Below are 23867 nucleotides of genomic sequence, written 5' to 3'. Positions count from 1 at the left end.
TTTTGCATGAATGTTAGCATGGTATGTAATAGACATGATTAAAAGCTTGCCATCCAAGCCACTAATCATCGATTGAGTATAACCAACCTTGATCTAAATATCTAGTTGCAGATAATAAAGACAGAGAAGGAATGTGTGTAAGGGAGATAACAATCCTTAGTGATGTTAAATGAACTGACTTTAAGGCCACAGTCACATTTCTTGGAAGCTATAATTTTAATGAACAAGTCTATATACGGTATGACTGATCACAATGAATGGAATATATTAGGAATAAATCATTCAATTCTCAAAAGGGTAATTGATTCCTGCTAGAATTGAATCAGGTATTATTATAATTTCCATTTCAGAAATCGGGAAATTAAGGTATAAGGGTATTCAGTAAGCTGGTCAAGGATACACAAAGAGAATAAAATTTTGAACTATAACTCTGAGGCTCCCAGTCTACATTTTCAGCTGCTACATATCATATACATGCTTTTTTGCTTTGTTTTTTCTTTAAAAAAAAATAAATTGGATCTTCCCTGAAACCCCCATTCATTAGCTATAATGATGATAAATAAGACATTTGAAAATGCCATTTTCCCTCACCAAGTCCCAAAAGTCTGTGTGATGTTTTAAGAGTAATCTCAGTTTTAGGAAATGGAATCATTAAAGGGGTATAATAAGAATATCAAAATTGAACCTCACTTCCCTGAGGATTAGGAATAAGAACAACACACTCTATTCCTCTGGGAATCTTTTGATAGGGCTTTGTTCAAACCCAGGGTAAATACCTTAGAGCAGCAGTCCTCTGGCGTTGTCATATATTGCCCAATTTGATTGTTTAAATAAATTTTTTTAATACAAACCCAAAAAGGCAGAGATAAAATGTGTCAGAATGTATTTGTGCGTATCATAAATCCATTTCACATCACCTCTCAGTGCTCATAGCAGGCAGAGTGCCATCTTGAATTGGCTTTGATTTGAATATGGACTCTTGATCTTTTGAACAAAAATTAGTGACTATGGGCACTTTATATTAATTAACATACTTGCCTCCAACAGATTTGTTTTCAACAATTCTCTGGTGCTAGATATGAAAATAAATTGAAATTCTCAAACTGTTAAACTTATGATTGGCTTCTGACAACTGCTATTTTCTGATCAGAGGTTGAGATCTGATTAATGAAAATGGCAGTTTATTGCTCTTCTTTATTTTAATAGCTGAAACTAATGGCAATCCCATGTCCCTGAAGCTTGAACCGTAGAATGGATCAGAAAGAGAAAAACTTTGGAAAGTCAGCTTTACAGCATATATTTTTGAGGGGATCTGAAGCTACTTTTCCAAAGCATACTTATGAACATTTTCCCTTTATGTTAGTCTAATTTATTTTCTTGTGGGAAGAGGGAAATAATTTCCTGTAGTCTATTTATAGTTTCATTTCTCTTGTTCACTAATTTGTTAGACAGTTTTGAATGCTCTGAAGAGTGCTACAGGTTCTACATTTTATATTGTTCTTTCGACAATGAGACTTCTGTCCTCCTAAATATTTTTATAATTATTTAACAAAGTTTTCTGTCAGCACTATTTTTGTTCCTTATTGTTCCTTAATCCTATAATTCTCAAGTTTTAACCAAATGTATTATTACAGTTTCTCTGACTGTAGCTTGTTGCCATCACAGCATATCAGGCTTTTGAAGAAAATGTAGTGTTATGTCATGTTGCAGGGTGCTCTTTAGAATCTGGCATTTTTATACAAGCCCATTTTTGTTGAGATGACAGTGAGGGCCTCAGAACCTATTTCTAATGGAGGCCTCAGGCAGACAGTTTGATTGGATAAGATATGGCTTGAGTTACAGAGGTGATTTGTCTTGAAGCATTCTGTATATGGCCAGCACACCATAATTTACTAGTTTATTTAAATGGTTTGGTGTGTTAAAGGTAATTTATATTAATATCTTTCCATTGCCCTTTGTTTTCTCCAATGCATACTATTTATTTCATCCTAATCTTTCATAGTATCCAATGTATATTCCATGCTTGAAGGCTCACTGTATCTTTAGGTCAGGTCTTCATTACTTGAATTCAAAGGACATTTTGCTAAAGGTAGAAATTAGTCTAAATTGAGACAAAACACTGATGGTTAATGTGTATATCATTAACTTTCCTCTCTTAAAACAACTGTATCTTAATAAAAACCTCTAGGACATTATTAGAAAAGATTGCCTGATATGTAAATATTAGTCACTGTACTAAGGCCATACAAATAGATAAAGATTAGAAATAAAAAAATAAATTCTGCTCTGTGCTAAGCCCTTATTTGTATTATACAATTATCTCTCACCATTTCCCTATCATAGAATGTTACTTCTGGAAAAAAATATAGCCCTTAATACAAATCTACAATATTTTAGAGATAGCTTTCAATAAAGATTTAATTATGATTTTTTTAAAAAGATTTATTTATTTATTTTAGAGAGAGAGCATGAGAGCACAGAGGTGGGGAGGAGCAGAAGGAGAGGGAGAGGGGGAGAACCTCAAGCAGACTCCCTGCTGAGCACCAAGCCAGATATGGAGCTCCATCTCACAACCCTGGGATCATGACCTGAGCTAAAATCAAGAGCTGGATGCTCAACCAACTAACCCACCTTAACACCCCAGATTTAACTATGCTTTTACACAAAACATAGAAATAAGATTTTACTGATAAGGTTAAAAGGTATATTGTCTCTGTTTCAGTCTCCTGATGACTAAAGTACCTTTTCTTTCTCAGAAAGCAAGTTTCCTGCTTATCATTTCAGCTTCAAGTGCATCCTAAAAAAAAAAAAATTTGCTTTAAGTATTTCAGTTGGTATATAAACTTAATAACATTAGGCTTTATTATATTGACAGGGCAATTACAAGCCTCTTGTGCATCTTCTTGTGGCATGTATATTTTTTGTTAAATAATCAGGCTTTTTGAGAAGTTCACATTAACTAGTTTTTTTTTATTTTTTTTTTATTTTTATTTATTTATGATAGTCACAGAGAGAGAGAGAGGCGCAGAGACACAGGCAGAGGGAGAAGCAGGCTCCATGCACCGGGAGCCCGATGTGGGATTCGATCCCGGGTCTCCAGGATCGAGCCCTGGGCCAAAGGTAGGCGCCAAACCGCTGCGCCACCCAGGGATCCCATTAACTAGTTTTTTTAACAATGGTGTACTGACACTTCTTTACTATTGTTTCTTTCAGCTTGCACATAACATATGGAAATGTATTAAGTATAAAATGGCCAAAAATAATCTAAATTGGTGTGTATTTTTATGCCGGAGTAGAAATGGATAAGAGAAATATCTGTAAGTATTAACCAAGGGAAAGTAAGAAGAATGTGAAACTCTGAGCAATCAAACCATTGATCATCTGTAGGAGTCAAGTTCCACTGTTAACTTTCAAAGCTTTGAATAGGTAATGGAGGACAACACATTTAATTATTAGGGTTGTATAAGTGCAACCTGCAACATCATGCTGAAAAGTACACATTCACAGGTAGGACTGTGGCTCAAAATTCTATAAGCACTTACCTGAAGTAAAATTACTCGATTCAAAATGGTTTGTTGTAACATTTAATGGTATTCCCATTTAAGAAATAATTATTGAATATTTACTATGTATAAGATACTAAAGAGAGGAATAAAACAACCAATAACAAAAACGTCTTCAGCCAATTGATTTTCTTTATAGTAGGAATAAAAACAGAAAATTATAATTAAGTTCATTTTAAAGTAGAGCAGGATAAATGTCTTTGGGACATAGGGAAATGCCTTTGGGATACAGGGAATACAAGGGGTAGGAGAAAACTATTTCAGAAACTGTGCTTTTAGTTCAGGTATATAAGTCAACATTAATTGGTTGAAATTATAGGTATTTTAAATCCACTGCCATTTTGGATTGAGCAGGAAGGAACCATATAAGAAAAATAAGGGGAATCTGGGCAGGTGTGAATATCACCTATGTTTTTAAAAAGACTGAGGATGCCACATAGAAAGGAAGTGAGGTGGGGACAGGGGGCAAGTCAGCCCCAAGGTGCAAAAAAGAAGTTTAGCTGAGTAGATAGATATGCATAATAAATGTCAAACTGGATTGGGTCAGATATCCCAGCAGCCTATTTTAGCAGCAGCTCAATATGGGGAGCAGAATAATGGCTCCCTAAAGATGTCCTAAACCTTGGAATCTGTGAATTTGCTACACAACATAGCAAGAGGGCTATGTTATGTTCACATAGCTACACAACATAGCAAGAGGGCTATGTTAAGGTGGTAGGTGCTATTAAAGCTGCTAATTATCTGCATTTAATATGGAGAGATTATCCTGGAACATCCAGTTGGGACCTAATCTGATTACCAGCATTCTTTAAAAATACAAGAGGGAGCCTAAAGCAAAGGCCAGAGAGATGAGATATAAAAAGGACTCCATCTACCGTTGCTAGCTTTGAAAACTCAGGAGGCCATGAACCAAAGAATACAGGCACTCTCTAGAAGCAGAAAAAGGTAAGGAAATAAATTCTCACCTAAAGTATCCAGAAAGAAACAAAGCCTAGTTGATACTTTACTCAGCCCAGTAAGACCATTTTGGACTTGTGACCTACAGAACTGTATGATGATACACTTGTGTTGTTTTTAGCTATTATAATGGTAGTTATCAGAAGTGGTAGAAAACTAATACACTCCACAGGTCATTTATTACTACATCCGAGGAATTCCCAGTATGAACAGCCCTAGAATTATCAGCTACATGATGTCTTCATTTTAATAACAAGTTTTTACAGGCCTCTAACTTAATATGCTAATTGTATATTTAATATTTGTATTTGAAATAGTATAAAATGACCAAAAATAATTTAAATTGGTGTGTATTTAATACCCACCCCATCATATACAAAGCTTTAAAAGGAGAGGTACTTATTTATTTAGTTGACAGCAATGCTTGATGTGTTAATTGACTTGCAGTTTGACTTCTGTCAATAACTTAATGAAGCTTCACTGATGATAGCACATAAAATGTGAAAAGGTGTCTCCCTGACATGGAATTTTAAAGGATTTCAGAAGGCTAGACATCAGGAAAATATCATCTTCATGACCCTGTAGATGTATCATTTATAATAGACTATAAAATAGTACCAGTGGGTTCCAGGGAGAGACACTGATCATGAGACAACCACAACTGTCACAGAATTAGTGGTAGACCACGTAGTGAAAGCCTTTCTGCACTTAGTGATTCAACTTCATTTATTGAACAATTATTGTTTGCCAGTCACCTAATATAGCCTTGAATGTCTTGATGTTAATTATAGCCTACTATATTTATGTAGTTTTCACTCATCACCTGAATGTCAACATACTAGATTTCTTTGGATCTACAGCTCCAATTCAATCTCCACAAAAAAGAGATTACTTTGAGTAGAGTCCCATATTGGCATCAAGGGTATTACATTTTGGAATCCAAATGGAAATAGACATTGATAAAGGAAATCATTTATTTGCTTTTTAAAGATTTTATTTATTTATTGGGGGTGGGGGGTCGGGAAGCAGGCTCCATGCTGGGAGCATGACGTGGGACTTGATCCTGGGTCTGCAGGATAACACCCTGGGCCGAAGGCGGCGCTAAACCACTGGGCCACCCAGGCTGCCCTATATGTTTTTTTGTTTTGTTTTTTGTTTGTTTGGGTTTTGTTTGTTTGTTTGTTTTTAAGGAAATTATTTGGGAATGCTTTGGGGATCTACTTTTGGGGAAGAAAAGGGAAGGAGAGAGGATTGGTCAAAGAGAAGTTGAATTGCAATACGGGCTCAAAGAAGGCCTTCCCTCTTTGGTGAGGACTTCTGGAGCTGAAAATGAGAAAAATTGGGTTCTAAGTTGTTTCACATTGAGGTAAGGGGTTCTGGCTTTCTGCCCTCCACACTGACCAATTTTTAGATGTAAGCTGCCCATGGAAGGAGGCATTACTTTGGACAAGACCTACTTTTTTTAGCTTAGGTAATCTCAAAAGATGTCAGGGAGATAAAAGCATTCTCTGGCAGTACTCCCCAGTTGCTAGGGAAATGATTTCCTCATTCATTAAAGATCTGTGTAGCACATCATAGTATCCATCTCCATGGGGTAAAATTGAAGCAGAGTGGTATTAAAACATGATATTATTTAAATAACTAACCTTTCTGGGTCTTTAAAATAAGAAGACCAGATTTCACAACACAAAACTCCTTTTTTTCTCTCACATTTTTTGATTTTCTTTTTCCTGTTGACTTCGAATTTTATTATACAAAATATTAGCAAGATTAGAAACTGTACACTTAACAAATTCAAACTTCATTTTTAAAATTCCACTTTTATAAAGTTGTCAAGAAAATTAAATTCAACTTCAATTTCCTCTGAATATTAAAATCACATTTCAGTAACTATATTTTAATCTGATAATCAATGATTATTCAATGAAGCAAATTACTTAATGCAAATTCCCCACAAATAATTCCAAATAAAGTAAGCAGTAAGTTTTAACACAGTTCAGGGTAAATTTTTTCATATTTCTCAAAAATAATTAATAGATAACATAATTGCGATGGATACCATAACTTCTTTGCTCTAAGGAAAACGTACTCTTGCAAATGGTGTATGCCTGGTCCTCAAGAAGCCCAGGAAAAATTAGAATATCTCTTGCAGTTTCTTTTTCTTGCTTCCTTACTCATGTTTGACTAAAACTAAATTTGCAGGTTTTTAATTATCCTGCAGCTTGAATTCAACCCGTGATAAGTAGTTATTTAATTTGCTGTCAGCTTTAACTACCCTCAACTGTGACAGAGCAATACAGCATTATCTTCAGCAGCACTAATGAATCAGAGTAGCTGTGATCTGGAGTAATGGTGTTTTTTTATTGTGCTTGAGATGACCTCTACATAAGTAAACACATGATATTTCAATATTTGGCATAAATAAGGCTAGGGTATTTTTATACTGAAGACTGCTAGTTGGCCAGGAGGTTTTTAGGCCAAAAATGTTCATATTCATTAATTATTAATTAATTTAGTAAATATTTACTGAAGCCTTCCCTTCATAGGATGCAGTTGCAATAACGTGAAAGATGGTGGCGGCTTGGACTAGAGTGGTGCTAAAAGATAAAGATGTCAGGGTTTGTGGATTAGATTTGCAGAGTGAGGGAAATACATAAACATAAATGAAGATACCATGATTTCTGGCCTATGCAATTAAAAAAAATGTGATTGTTACTATCAAAGTTGGGAAAGATTGTGAAAAAAGAAGGTTTAGAAAACATATCAGTAATTCAGTTTAATACAAATTGATCTAAAGTGGTATTTTTCTCATTAGCTCATCACATAATAATGAATAATTCATTATTGTTCACGGTAAAGAAATTAGCAAATTAATCCTCTTATGACATATACTTAGTAGTAGTCATAAAAATATATTAAATATGCATTTTTTAAGAGTTGAGTGAGCAGAGAAAATGGGTTTAATACAGATAAATATATATTACTTACAATGGTGAGCCTTTAAAATTGGAAAATGCCTCCAAAATATGAAATTCTAACATTAAAAAGATCAAAACATAACACTACCTTTGATATAATAAAGTTTTTTTTTTCTAGATCTCTTCAACCAGTTTGAGATTATTCTTGCTTATGCAATAATTACCCCAACTCTTTAGTATAAAGTTTGAAAAGCAAGGTAGTAGAAAGTCAAACTACCTTTGTCTACTAGAGGAACTGTTTATTTTTCTGAAATTGTCATAGTCTCACATATGTATTTTAAAATATAGCTTAAATTATTTTCAATAAGATTTTTTCATGTCTTTGTTTACTGATAAAGTAGGTATTTGTAAATAAACTTATCTGCTCCCCTGATATCTCAGTATTTGTATAATATTCTTTACCTCTAATGTTCTCTTTCCATGTTCATTTTCCTTTCCTCTGCATATCTCTCTATATCGTCCTATTAAGCTATTATATTTTACTACACTCCTTACTGATTTTTTTATCATGTTCTTTCCCTTTAAGGAAAAAAATCAAGGTAAAGATATGAACCTATCTTTTGAATTGGCAAAAAATGACAATGCAAAGATCACAGAATGTAGACTTACATAACTTAAATTCATTGTAAAACACGGGGAATTCATTATAATTTTTTACACAAATATGATTTAAATTATATTTGAGTTCATTTTTCCAGTCTAAAATTATTTGAAATATATAAATTAGTAGTTAGAAGTTGAAGTGCAGGGACACCTGGGGGCTTATTTGGTTGACTCTTGAGTCCTGAGATTGAGCCCCACATCAGGCTCTGCACTCAACTGGGATTCTGTTTAAGATACTTTCTCTCCTTCTGTCCTTCTGCCCCTCCTCCCTCTCTTTCTCTCTCTCTCTCTGTCTTTGACAGTAAAAAACAGAAAAACCTGGCTCCCCAGCTCCAAAATGTTAGGGAGTAGCCCCCTTTAATGGCTATTAAATAAATCACAGAAACTCACGAGACTACAAAGAAATATGTAATTAAAGTGCTATCAGTAGTCTCTGCTCAAACCAAGACCACACATGACTCTCAAGGCTATGGGCTACCTGACTAGGCTCACAGAAATTCCAGATGTAGAGAAATATTATGGAGGAGATATTAACCAGAAAGAAGGGAACACCTTGTTTGGGCTCATGATATTTACAAGAACATCTTATTTGTTATTATGATAGTTACAAGTCCACCATGTTTGTTCTAAACATCCACCCTAATATTGACAGGAAATTTACCTAGTTCCCTGGTCAGTTTCCCAAAAAAGATAGACGTAAAAGTCCCTGATGGCAGCCTGTGGGGACCCTTCCACTTTTGAGAGCTTTCTCTGTATCTCTGCTTAATAAATTTCTATCACTTTGTTCACTCTCTATTGTCCGTGAGATTCTTTGACTTTATGAGACAAGAACCAAGCTCTCCCATACCAAGGTGATATATATGCATGTTGAAAATTCTTGGAAACATATGGTAAGTAATGTTTCAGCAGGTGAGTGATTATTATCAACTAATTGTACATGTGTGTGTGAAGAGGCTGACTGGATACAAAAGTAAAGACTATATAACGTGGCAAATGACAGAACTAGAGCTCTTCTACATTCTGACCTGGCTAAAGACAAAAGGTCACTTTGCTAATAAACCTAAAACCAAGTATAAAGCATGTCAGTATGGCAGTGTAAATTGCATAAATAAGACTAATAATCAGACTTCTGTGCAAGTCCCTCTTCACATTCTTTATGTTTTCCTAACTCTGTCAGTTATCTTACCACTTAGAGAGAAATTTGATCAAGCAGATGTTTACTCATAAGAATAGCCATACTTAAATGTATGCATAGGATTTTTTTTCTCATTCAGGGTATAATGGACACTAATGCAAGAAGATATTAGTAATCAGGACACTTTCCATTGCAAAAAGTAAGTATTAAAATCAAAGTGCGATGTTAAGGTTCTATTTCCTTACATAGTTTCTTGTTTTAAGAGGTAAGAAAAACTCAATATATCTATTTGATGATTAACTTTAAAATTAACCTCCTCCAGTGTCCTATAAAAATTAAGTAGGTAAAACAGGAAAAACATATTTTTCTTCTTAATGCTGAGATCTAGGAGATTTAAACAAGGGAAATTAGATATCCTGCCCACTCGGCTCTCAGAAACAGACTTCTAAGCTGCACTATTAATTAGTATAATTTAAAGTACATTTTAGAGTTTCAAAGTATAAGGTCATCTGGCAATCAAATTTTTGTAACCCACATCATTCTTATCTCGCCTTCGATTTCCAGTAACTCAAAATTTATCTTCTAATAAATTGGTGTCATGCTATATCTAACTACAAATCTGATTATTATGCATCTTCCTATATTCCTTCTGCAACTCCTTACTGAGGAGTTACCTCTTGAACATGGAAAAGATCATCTTCATGATTCACATTATGCTTTGCAATTTAACTTCACCAAACCCTAAGCTGCAAATGCATCTCCACATACATAGTACAGTTTCATACATTTGCTTTGTCTATCTTCAGAACTCATGGAAACCACCATCCAGGATGGGTTAGACTTCTTCCTATAGATTTCTACAAATGACTTGTAAAGGGCTTAAGTCATGCCAAGTACTCTCTAAGGGCATGATGTACATAAAGTCTTTTATTCTTCGTAACAGCCCTACATGTAGTAGGTAATATTATTCCCCAAATAAAGAACTGAGGTACAGAGAACTTTGGCAAAAGTCATCAGTCTTATAAGTGGTAAAAATGGGTTAAATTTAGAGAGTTTGGGGTCAGAATTTCTGCCCTTACCCACTACACTGTAGAGGACTTCACGTCCATTGCTATCATTCCATTAACCCTATAACATTATACTTACGTGTTCATTGTCTTTCTCTTCTGTCTGTTTCTTGAGGACAAAGGCCTATTTTGTCGATCCTGTACAAATAAGTGCCTATCATAGTACTTACTTCTCAATAGTGCAATATAAAGGTTTCCTGAATTAAGTTTTCAAGAAACGTTGATTATATATCTATTGTGCAGTTTCTTACACTAAATTTTTTGAAGGATTAAAGGTACATAGTAAAGGGAAGGAGGAATGAGGGAAGAAAGAAAGACCAATTCTAGTGTATTGGGAAAATATAGTTAAAAATCTAATCTCCCACAAAGGTAGTAGGGAAAGAAAATACCTTTATTATTGAACAAGCAGTAAACCAGAACATGATGCTCATCTGCTAAGGGAATCTGCTAAGAAATTGTAAAGATAGAAATCTCATCCTTTCATTTGGCCAAGCAGCTATATTTTGTTAAATACATGCATGTTTTTGAGATGAACAACTAGTTCTCAAGTAAGAAAACTGACAACACCATTTGTCCCATGCGATATATCCTCATTTTACCTGGAATCTGTGTTATGTTAGTGAATTGGCTTTGCCTAGTGGAAAGACCAACCTCTAATACTGTTAATACTAGGAAGTAGTTTTGCATCTTGGAGCAAAGTGCTGCCCACCAAAGTCAAGTTCTTGCCCTCCTATTTGAGAAATGGGAAGACAGGGGAACTATCTTCCTTAATGTTTGTATTTCATAGAGATTGCTCCCAGGATCTCCAGAAAGACATTCCAAGGTCATAAAGCTGACAAAATGCCAATTTAGTCTTCAGAAGTATTTATGTACATTTCAGAGCAGAAAGTACTTACAGTAACTCTAAGATAAATGCTCACTGAAAAAGGAGCGCGGGGAAATACCTTCCCTGATTTTCAACAGGGAGAATTAAGGCTCTCATTTTTAATTTGTATTTGTCCTTACAAGTGGAGCCGCTGAAGAATAGGTCAGAGGGAGTGTGGTATGTTGGGAAGAATATTGAAATCTACTAGGTCCAGATTGGTTACTTACAAGCCTTTTCCTTAGAGGCAGCATTTAATCTCAGCATTTAAGGCTCTGCTTTTCACTTGTAAAGTGAGTAAGTTGTAATAGTTACTACCTAAGGTCACTTTCAGATTTATTGCTCTATTTCAAAATCATGAAAAAATCAAGGGTTCGGTGAGGATGACAGGTGGTGTTTTTTTGTTTTGTTTTGTTTTGTTTTGTTTTGTTTTGTTTTGTTTTTCATGTCCACACTTGTTTGGAACTTTTAACTACTCTGATCTAAGATACAGTCAATGACCACTGAACGTCTATAGACTTAAATCATAAGGAAATTAGAAACATCCGATCTCTATAAAACACTTAACACATATGTTTAAAAACTTTTGCCAACCTAAGTGTGCACTGAAAGAAAATACTTTCATATTACTGAATAGTAATGAATAATGGACCACAAATGAAGCTTTTTTTATTCTTTCTTTTTTTAAACTGTAGAGACTAAGACTAGAATTGTGGCCTGGAATGTGGACTTGCATTGACTGCCACTCTGAGTCATGGGGATTTAGAAATATTATTTCCTTGTTCTTTGGACATGTATTAAGTGTCTAGATACTTTTCCCCCTTTTGTTTCTTAGCAAGGAAAATTCTGTACAAACAATGTATGCTAAAAACAAAATAGTTTTGGGGTTTTTAAATCTGAGAACATTCTTTCAGAGTTTTACTTTGTGAAGAAAATTCTGGTGGCCAAGCTAAGAGAAAAACTTTTAACACTTCTGCTAAGTAAATGTTTACAGGAAAAAGGAATATTACTGTTGACAAGATAAACATCCCAGAAAACACACACACAACTGTATTCGATGGCCTATGCCCCCAGTGTTTGAAAGGCTTTTCTTCTGAGCTTAATTCCCAAAAGGGGAAAACTATGTAAATAGTAAATCTATACATTCCCTGGGAGCAAGTATATTATGCACTGTTTCTGTGAGGTTTTGTCACCATTTCAGTGCTACAGACTAAATAAGGCAACTTCGGGGCAAAGGAGGTTACTGTATCCATTTAGAATACTTTGAATATCTCAGAGAAATATTTTAAATATCTGGTCCCACTGTTTTTCTTAGAGAAGTAAATGAGAAGTGACAGCAGTGAGTGAAAAATAGAATTGTTTTTGCAGAATTATTTTGAACTCCTTTCCAAGGAGAATGGCCACAATGTGTTCATTGTGGTTTTAATGGATTGTAATGAAAAATTTAACTTTGCTTCCCATTAGCACATCCAAGCTTTACTGCTTCTGCATGAGCCCTACTGAATAAAGCTGTATCATGTCATGTTTTTCCATGGCTATGCTGTTATTACATGGTTGCTATCTTTATCTGCCTTTAACTCTCTGACCTCAATCCTTAACTTCTCTTCCCTAATTCTACCTTAACTATATGAGCTATGGAGTTCTGGGGACACTCCTCTACCAGAGAAGTCTCTACATGGATAATACCTCCAGCATTCTGAGGTCTTTGTCAATCATCATATTCTTAATAAGGCTTAGGGACCAATTTATTACAATTGTGAGCCCTTCTTCCATCACAAGGTAAGATTCATTATTGCATTCTATTGTAGTAAAATATATTTAGATATGTAACATATAAAATATATAAATACAATATGTAAAATATGTTATATTGTATATTTATACACAAAACATAGAATTTGCCATTTTAACCATTTTTAAGTGTGATTCAGTGCCATTAATTACATTCTCGATATTGTACAATTACTACTTATTTCTGAAATTTTTTCATCAGCCCAAAATAAACTCTGTAACCATTAAGCAATAATTCCCCATTCTGCTTCCTCCCCACCCACTCCAGGCTCTGGTGACTTCTAATCTACTTTTTGGGTCAATTTACAGATATTTGGATATTCACATAATCGATATCATATACTATTTGTCCTTTAGTGTCTGGCTTATTTTATGGCAGAATAATAGTCCATTGTATGAATTTCTGTTTATCTGTTTATCTGATGAACACCTGAATTATTTACATCCTTTGGCTATTGTGAATAATCCCGCAACAAACAAAGGTATGCAAGTGTCTAAGTTCCTGTTTTCCATTATTTTGGAACAGATCTAGGAATGGAATTGTTGGACTATGCAGGTCCACTATGTTTACTAGAACTGCCCAGCTGTTTTCCACAGTGGCTGTACCATTTTATATTCCCATGAACAATTTACAAGGGTTCCATATTTTCTGCATCTTTTCCAACAGTTACTTTCTTTTTTTTGAAAAATTACTTTCATTTCAGTGGGTATGAAGTGGTGTTTAATTGTGGTTTGGACTTGAATTTCATTAATGACCAGTGATATTGAACATCCTTCCATTTGCTAATTAGACATTTGTATATCTTTTTTGGATTGATATCCAAGGTTTTTTTTTTTCTCATTTTATGCACTTTTTGTTGTTGATTTGTAGGCCCTTTACATATTCTAGGTATTAAATACTTACTAGATACATGGTTTGTACAAGTAGTTTCTCGTGATCTTTGGATGTCTTTCACTTTTTTAATAATATCTTTGATTTTGTATTATAATTTTCCAGAGAACAGAGGCAATAGGATATACATTTATATTAACTTATGAAAAAAATGATTGTTGGAATTTTGGTAGGGATTGTTGTGAATCTGTATATCTTAACCATCATCTCATCCCTTAACCATCATCTCTTTATATATATCTGTATCTATACTGTTATCTATCAATCATCTATCCATCTATCATCCATATATACATATAGAAATAGTATGGTGGGTGGGTGAGAGTTGGTGCTGTGTATAAAATGAATATTTTTGTTGAATATTTAATATACACACACACACACACATATGTATATGCGAGAGAGAGAATTTGATCATGGAACTGTGGAAGCTCACAAGTCAAAATCCGTAGGATTGACTGGAGGGCTGAGGACTCAGAAAAGAGATGCAGTTCCAGTCAAAAACCAGTCTGCTAGCAAAATTCCTTCTTCCTCTGGAGAGTTTGGTCTTTTTTTTCCAAAAAGCCTTCAAATGACTTGATGAAGCTGATCTACATCATGGAGGGATTAGTGTCTCCTTTACTCAAAGCCTACTGATTTAAATATTACTATCTTCTAAAAAATACCTCCAAAGAAGCATCTAGAAAAAATGTTTGACCAAATATTCATGTACTGTACCATACCCTGGTTGACATGTGAAATTAACTACCACAGGTACACAACTGTGTTTATGTTGCTGTTGCTGTCGTTATATAGGTTAAATCTAATGTATCATTTTTCTTTTCTCTTTTCACTAGTGCTTTTAGTGTCCTATCTAGGTGAAGGGGATACGAGATACAAGCTTGTGGTTATGGAATCAATAAGTAAGTCACAGGAATTCAAAGTACATCACAAGGAGTATCTTCAATGGTATTTTAATAACATTGTATGGTAATATATGGTAGGAACCCTTGTGAGCATAGCTTGTTGTATAGACTTGTCAAATCACTGTTTTATATGTGAAACTAATGTAACATTGTGTGTTACATTATATATGATATATATGATACATATCATATATTGTTTAAATAAAAATCTGATGCTCAATCCAAGGTGATGAATATTGACCCTTATATTTTTTTCTAAAAATTTTATGAATTTAGCTCTTATATTTATATTGCTGATCATTTTGAGCTAATTTTTGTATATGGTATGAGGTGAGGGATCCAATTTCATTCTTTAGTATGTGAAAATCCAGTTTTCCCAGCATCTTTTGGTCATCTGTTGAGAAGACTAAATTCTTCCTACTAATGGACTTGAAATCCTTGTTAAAAATCAATTGACCACAGGTAATAAGTTTATATCCGAACAGAGAGAGATGTGGGTCCAGGGGAGAGACAGGGAGAGATGGAAGTTAAAGAGTAAGAAAGAGATTAAAATTGAGATTTACATTCAAACTGTGAAAATGAAGAGATAGAAATGGGTTTTAAACAATTACCAAGACCTTGACTTTCTGTTGTGGCTTAACTGAAATGGGCTGAGGATGGTTTATTACCAAAATACTGGGCTTATACAAATATTGAAATCTTTATGTCCCTCTTGCTAAAATACTAATGTAGTTACTAGGTAGAAACTCAATACCATCTCGAAATAACACAGAATCATTAAATGGTAATAGATGTTTAAATATTAATGGATAGATATTTGAAATAAGAAAGTAGAAGCCTGATGATCCTCAAACTACGGTTTCTGAATAACTGAATGTCTAAAGATACACAAATATTCTTTGTGTGTGAGGAAATTATGTACATGTTTATTCTTTCTATTTCTCTTTGATATTTAATCAATTTTAAAGTCTCTGTAATAAACCTTTCTTTTTAGAAAGATTGAACCCTGTCCTGTTCATTTTTCCTCTGTACCTAACACAATTTCTTGTGTCTAATAAGCACTTATTATTTATTGGTTGAGTTAATATGTCAAATATCTTCTGTTTCTAGCTACTCTCTGTTCTTCTCTACCATATTCCCAACCTAGAATACTGATCAGATTTATATCATTTGGTATTTTCATATTCTTTTTCCTCTGAGTTTCCATTTATTTTGACCAATAGGGAGCCCTGTCAGGAGATTAGAAGGTGAAATCAGCATATTTATTCCACTTCCCATCTCTTTGCTAGGTCATCAACCTGGCATCATCCCTAACCTAAAGGTCATAGTCATCTTACAGGGAAATAAACAAAAGCAAGAAACCCAAAATTTTGAGTGAACTTTCTCCTTCAGGGTCCAATGACTACCCTGGTACTATTTTGCTTGTTTGTTTTTGGTACATCCTGACACTCATTATTACATAGGTTCTTTATAACTTGCATGTGTATCCCACTTATGCTGGGGCTGTAATTGATAATTTCATGGTCATTTATAACGCTGAATGGCTTATTAAAGTAAATATCCTATAAACAAGCAGCATGTAAATACTAGCTTAATGTGGTTTATCTTATTAACATAACTTCTGCAGTTGAATTTCTCTTCCTTCCTGTTAATCTATGTGATACATAGAACAAAGAGATGATAGCATAGTGTTTTTCTCTTTTAGACACTTAAGGAATGAGCAAAGGGAAAAGAGAGAGGGAGGCAAATCAAGAAACAGACTGTTGACTATGGAGAACAAACTGATGGTCACCGGAGGGGAGGGCAGGGATAGGGGAAATAGGTGATGGGGATTAAGGCATGCACTTGTCTTTAGCACTAGATGTTGTATGGAACTGCTGAATCACTAAGTTGTACACCTGAAACATATTACACTGCATGTCAACTAACTGGAATTTAAATAAAAACTTAGAAAACCACAAAAATTGTTATCAAAATATAAAATAAACACAAAATTTTACTCTTTCCTCTCCATAATCAATAAACCTTTTGAAGCAGACAGGTCTAAAAAGAAGAAAGTTCTTCACAGGTCACTGCATTTAAAGTATAACTCCTTCCAGGAAACTGCTTTTACAAGTATTCTCTTAAATACTCTTCAAAAAATCTTCGACTTCAATCTATAATAATGTTTTTATAGTTTAACCATCCTAGGTATGTTAAAATATAGCTGTATGTTCTATGATATGGTATATACGCTAGGGAGATGCTCTCTAATGTAGCACACTGGGGCAATAGGTACTTGGATTAGGAATTAGCAACATTTTTCTTTTAAAGTAAAACTATTATTGAGATAATGGTTATTCTTTTTTGCTTCTTTCTTAATCTCTTTTCCTTTTGGATGGATATTAAACTGATGTCCACATGCAATTTCTATCATACACTTATGATTTTTGGTTGTTTGTTTTTTGCCATTCTCCACAACTATTATATACTAGCTGAATCTCGCAGAGGTTAATTCTGATCCTTCCAGAATTAGTGAAAGGAAGCAATGCAGGCAAGAGTGTTCATTGGTAGCTTTGATCAAGAGTGTCATAGTCAATGGTTAATATTTTACTTTAACAAAGCTTCTTCCCACCTCTCCCAGTGGAGAGTTAAATAACATTTAAGATTTCCTTATAATCCAGTTTGCCAGACATAGTCCTGGCTTACGTGTGTTTATATAATGAAATTATAGATGGTAATACTTTCACTCTCAAAAAGAGTTCTGATTTGTATAATTAATTAGATGATCACCCTAATTACACAATCACATCTCTTGCATTATATGCCAAACTAAAGGTAGGATTACCATATAGAGCAAATGGTATATCCTATGCAATATTTGGCACACACTTATCCTTAAATTCATAGTCTATGTAAAACTGGATGTTAATTGGGTATGCTATATTTCTGCGTTTTAGTTAGCAATTCTACAGTAGGAAACAAACATTGAGGAAAGATTAACAGCAATTCCCAACACCTCCCCTAGAGTGCAGTGAGTAAGATCTCAAAGTTAAAATAAAAATCAAAAATCAAAATGTCTTAACATTTAAGTTTTAAAATTATTAAAGTAGTACATGTGTGGTAACAATAGAAATATTGTGACAAGGAATAAATGTTAATTTTTTTCTCCCTAGGTATTCAGTTTCCCCTCAAAGGCAGACATAATAATTAGCAGCTACTTCTATGCCTTTTGAACTTTTTTTATAAGTAATTTTGCATATACATTTAGATGTATGCATTTCAAATATTATAAACATGCACGTGCAGAGGGATAGCTGTGATACCTGCATGTGTTTATTTACTATCATCTATCAGTTTATCTATCTATCTAAACTATATTTTATATAAATGTTATAATCCCATACATACTCTCCTATGTCTATATTTTAGAAACTGACATTACATGCATAGACAGAGAGAGAGTGATTCCCTCAGGAATCTTTTATTTTATTTATTTTTAAATTTTATTTTAAAGATTTCATTTGATGAGAGAGAGAGCACAAGCAGGGAGAGCGGCCCCCTACTCTGGGGGGAGCCTCACAGGGAGTTTGATACCAGGACCCCAGGATCATGACTGGAGCAGAAGGCAGACACTTAACCAGCTGAGCCACACAGGTGCCCCTCCCAGGGTGAGAGAATCTTAAACAGACTTCCTGCTCAGTGCGGAGCCCATCTCTGGGCTGGATCCAAGACCCTGAGATCAGGACCTGAGCTGAAACTGAAAGTTGGAGGCTTAGCTGACTGCACCACCCAGGAGTACCAATTTATCATTTATCTTATCAGAAAGTGGGATTTGGTATAAGTACAGATCTAATTGCAACCTTAGAATATTGAATTTTTAAATTAATATTTTTTAGCTCTTTGAAAGGTAACCAGTTTTACTGACTGGAAAGGGCAGCCCTAATAGATTTATGCTGTTACCTATTAGTACTCCAAAAACGTTCACATTTTTTTATAAGGTAATTCAAATTCTGAGTCGTTGAGGCACAGTAAGTGCTAGGGGGAGAGTATTGGAATGGAGCTAACATGAGACAGGAGAAATGTATAGGGTTTTTGCTCATGTGAAAAGGCTTCTGTAGAACTTAAATCAGTCCTGTAGGATAAATTCAATAGGCACTTGAATATCACTGGGATCTTAGAAAAATGTGATGTTCCCATTTACAGGATAATAATATTTGTATGGTAGAGATGTTAACAGGGTCACATCAAACATCATAAAATGTAGAATATTGGTATGATCCTTTGACAGTTGCCCTGACATTATCTAGAGTTTTTTCATAGGAATTAAATGTAACCAGATTTTGTAACAAACAGAAAATGACCAAATTATTACTTTGCTACCATGATATTTCTGTTGGATCTCCCTCCTTATCCTTGATTGAAATCCTAGGAATAACCCTGAGTTTTTGTCACTTTCAATTCTTAATGAACAACTTCATTTTCAAGCAAGAAAATAATTTGGTCCTGTCTATGTTAAAACATTGATTTATTATCCAATTAAAAGTCTTTTGCTCTTGAGCTCAGACCTGATCACTTGGAAATCTTTAGGGAGGGAGGAGATTAGAGCACAGTTAACTCCTTCCCTATCCTTTTTTATTGCCTGACATATTGGCTTTGCTCTTTTCTGTTCTTCCAGAATCAAGTCCCATAGAATCTAAAACCATTCTCATTTTATTGAAGTCCTAAGATTTATTGGAATGAGTGGGTTTCTTATCTCTCACTTAAATTCCAGCTTCTACAAAGTTTTGATCATGTTATTTTATGCACTCCTTTTTTCCCACTAGCACTTTACTTGCTAGACTACAAATACCACTTTTCTCTTATATTCAAAGCATTACACACTAAGTTCTTACATATAACTGATTCTTAGGAAAAATCTTTTAGCAATAAATAAAGACTAATGAGTTTGTTACCTGAAACTGCTTAGCCTTATTTCAAGGAAAGAAATCCAAAATCAGTTCTCAGAAAAAATGGATTGTACCTCTGCATGAAAATCAGGGAACTTCTCTGGGGTGCCTGGGTGGCTCAGCGGTTGAGGATCTGCCTTCAGCCCAGAGTGTGATCTTGGAGTCCCAGAATTGAGTCCCACATTGGGCCCCCTGCATGGAGCTTGCTTCTCCCTCTGCCTGTGTCTCTGCTTCTCTCTCTCTGTGTGTCTCTTATGAATAAATAAATAACATCTTTAAAAAAAAAAAAAGGAAAAGCAGGGAAGTTCTAAATAAAATGGACCTCAACTCCAATTCCTGTGAAATTTCTTTTGTACCTGTGCAAGGTAGAGTTTTAAGGGTGTCCTCTCTAAAATAAGGGGAACACTTTGATTCATATAGTTATAGAGATAGCATAGTGTTGTAGTTAGAACTAAGAACTAGAGATCTCCTCCTTTAACCAGCTTATATGACTCAGAAATGTTACCTCACTTCCAAATGTTTAATTTCCTCAACGGAAATAGGCAATAATGGTAATACCTATCTTATAATGTTGCTAAGAGATTTAAATGATTTATTTGTGAAGTAGTTCAACTAGTTTCTGGCTCAGAGTAAGCATTATACATAAATTTATTAAATACATGAATAGGGACATTTGAATGATGCCAAGTCATATAGCTTAAATAAAATGGAAAAGTAATCTTAGGCAATAGGATATCAAGGATATATGAATATGAAATGTGGCGGTCACAAAAGTCTCTCTTCATCCCAGGACTATATTCCCTCTGGTTTCCGATTCAGCAGTACACTTAGGGAAGGAGAAACAAGAACATCTTTTCTGGTACTTATGAATATTTCTCTGTATACCTTTATTAGAAATTTTGAAAATGTCTTTTCCTATTTCTCTTACTGACAAAATATAGAAGGACTATAATCTAGTGTGGGAAGGTTCAATAACTGAAAAAATATAATAAAGCAAGGAAGTAGTTCTACAGAAAAACATAAAAAAAAAAAAAACAATTAAGACTGAATGTTAGGCATTTAACACAAGTAATGTTGCCACACTGTGGCCAAAAACTTTCTGGACTGGCTGTTGAAGTCTCTCTCTTTTCTAACAGTTTCTTCCTTTCTCTGCAAAAATGGTGCCCCTTGAACAACAAATGCCTTTTAAGAGATCATATATGAAATTTTGCATACTATATCTGATAAATGTAGCAATCTTGTTTATATTTAAATGCACTAGCTCAGAAAGTCTGAAGACTGAGCATTCTGTTACTATCATACATTCAACACCTCTATTACCAGACTCAACTTGTTTTCTGCCTTAAAAGCCTCTCTGTTGTGTGTGTCATTTATTTAGGTGAGTCATAATTCTACCAGTGACATACATGGGACCTAAATTCGTGTTTGAGTCCTCCTCTTCATCTCACACAAATCCATCATGATGTCATGCCCCGCTTTAGTGGGCACATATCTTCCAGTAATTAGCTCATTTTCCCATTGACATTGTGCCAATATTGGCTCTCATTGTGGAAGCACAAGGCATGACTGAAATAGCCACATAATTTTTCTTTCTTCGTCTTCTTAACATTCCTTACACTTAGTCTCTATCATTCTCTCATACTGATGTGAACTAATTCACAAATCTCAACAGGTTTTAGTGGCTGCTGAGCAAAAAGCAGTTGGCTTTCTTTCTGTTAACTTAGATGTCAGTTTCAAAACTGGTCTTTCCCCTAGAGATCTATTCAACATCAGGCCTCAACTCGCCTCCTTCTCCCTTCCTGGGGTTTCCTTGCTTTTCTGCTTGGAAACTCCTTCAAGCTTCCCCTATAAGTCAAGCAATGACCATTTAATAGCAGTAAATCCTTCTTTCTTTCAACTCAATGACACCGGTTTGGTACCAAATATGACAGTCTTAGGCTTTCCTATGACACATAAAATTCTTATTGCAGCTCTACTATTGTATTTCATCGAATGAGTTCATATGTACTATGAGTTCAGTGTTCTTTATTTTCTTGTTGAAGAATGAGACCATTATTTTTCTTCAGATTTTAGAAAGAAGGCAAAATGAAAATTTAGGCATATTTTTGTCAAAGTTCATTTGCGTTATTTTACTTTGCTAGAATTTGGAATATAGATCAAAGTGGTGTGATGTTGCAAGGATAAAAATGAGTTCAAAAGTACATCAGGGCTAAGAAAATTGATATTATCCAAAGCCAAATTACCAAAGTAATACAATATAAAACTGATTTCCAACTATATAACACTGGATGTGGAATAACATGTTTCTTAGTTTCAAGTTTAATCAAATATAAGAAATAAAGTATCAAGAAACTTTAAAATTGTTTCACATATCTTTAGGAAAGACAGTTTTGACCACATCACACTTTTGTTTTTAAAAGATAACTTAGAAAATGGAAATGATCAAGGTTTTAGAAAGAAGACTTATAGGAAAAAAAGATCTACATATTTCAGAGTAATAAGAACCATGATTTCTTACTATATTTATGTATTTATGCATAACTTAGGTTCCCTGATTTTCTCCCACCATCAATGTAAATTTTCATTCTTTGTTTTTATGCTTCATAAAATCCAGTTTCCATTTATGAAGAGTGATTGGTTTGTTTAATACACTGTATGGAGGGGAAAAAACAAAAACATATGACAATTCATTTTCTTCCTTGATTTTTGTCATTATTTTTAATGATGTGACAAATTTCTCCACATTTTAATTTAATTATTTAACTGTGGTTCAGTGATTTAAACCATAAACACAATGACAAATGATAAAGTAAGGGAATTAGATCAAGTCATTTACAAATAAATCATTCTAAATGGTTCCATGTATCTCTCACAAAAACTACATAGCAAATGCAATAGTTTAGAAGACTCCACAGGAGGGAAAGAAAAAGAAAATAAATAAATTTGATAACAACAGCAGGATTTCAAATGAGAGCAGAACAGGGCAAAAAAAATAGGTGGTTATTTTTGTTTTAGTGTCTGTATATTTCCAGACAAGTTTCACCTTAAACAGAGATAACCATAAATGCCACTTGGTAGAAAATAATTTTCCTAAGTGACTGATGGATTCTAAAGGTGATTTTTTTCTGTTTATACATTAGCTTAAATTATAGACTTACTATAATTGCAATTGAGGCCTTTTATTTTGTCTGATGGCAAAAGCATCTGGAAAGATATTATTTCCCACTCATGGGCTTTAATCTGTGTGAATCTAATACAAAGACAACTAAAAGTATGTAAGAAATGGATTTCTAAAATATTAAATATTCTTTAGATTTTTGATAGAGCTGAGGATGAGGTATAACTTTTGTTTTATTTAGAAAAATAATTCCTATTAGTATTTTGTGGAGTTAATATAAAGACTAAATGTCAGTTGGACAATTTGAAAGCTCTATTGGACAGATTGCCTAGGATTACATTCAGAGTTGTTAAATGTACTTACCAGTGATAAAGGAAATAAATTTATAGCAGCAGGTCAAAATAGACATGTTGGTGAACCAAATATATAGTAATGTAGACTTTATTACTATCTCCTTCAACTCTGTTACATGAAGAAAATGATAGAAACTAATCAGTAAAAATGTATTATCTCATACCGTATGATCCCATACCACGTTTTGTTAAAAACACAGTAAAATTTAGGGCCATAAAAAGAGAGTAAGTGCTAGGGGCCTACACAAAGATCGCAGGTATTATATAGAGGTAAATATGTATTTAAATGTGTAGCTTCATCACAGTCATATTAATTATAAAAAAATACAGTTCTCATTAGACACCTTTAATACTCTAAATCTCAATATAATATTCCTTTTCTCTTTTTTTGTTTTTATTTAATTCAATTAGCCAACAAATATAATACTTCACTATAGAAAAAATATTAAAGTTTAGAATGTTTGAGACTTTGATTCCATTCCTCCTACTCTATAACCAAACATTAATGGTAAGAATTGCCCTACCTTCCTTGGAGATTATGGTTTATTTGTTTGTCTTATGAAAATTTACCTGAAAATAACTCAAAATTACAAAATATTGAAATTGAAAATGTCATGCACTATACAGAATTCTATAGACCTTTAGGTTAATATTTGAATGTGATATCAAGCCTTCATCGAGTTTATAGTCTTAAATAAAGGTTTTTTTTAAAGAT

General features: G+C 33.9%; 1 long non-coding RNA gene across 1 annotated transcript; it reads right to left on the bottom strand.

Annotated features, from left to right (window-relative positions):
• Positions 1-2491: 2491 nt before the first annotated feature.
• Positions 2492-23266, bottom strand: LOC144290235 (uncharacterized). Its single transcript, XR_013358013.1, has 4 exons — positions 23163-23266; positions 22200-22332; positions 6167-6257; positions 2492-2797 (listed from the first exon to the last, which is right to left on the bottom strand). It is a non-coding gene; the product is annotated as an uncharacterized LOC144290235 (long non-coding RNA).
• Between the last annotated feature and the right edge of the window lie 601 nt (positions 23267-23867).

Source organism: Canis aureus, chromosome 2 (assembly GCF_053574225.1).
Source record: "Canis aureus isolate CA01 chromosome 2, VMU_Caureus_v.1.0, whole genome shotgun sequence".
In the NCBI taxonomy this organism is placed as follows: Eukaryota; Metazoa; Chordata; class Mammalia; order Carnivora; family Canidae; genus Canis; species Canis aureus.
Note: the sequence above shows the minus strand (reverse complement) of the source record. Positions and strands in the feature narration are given on the sequence as shown.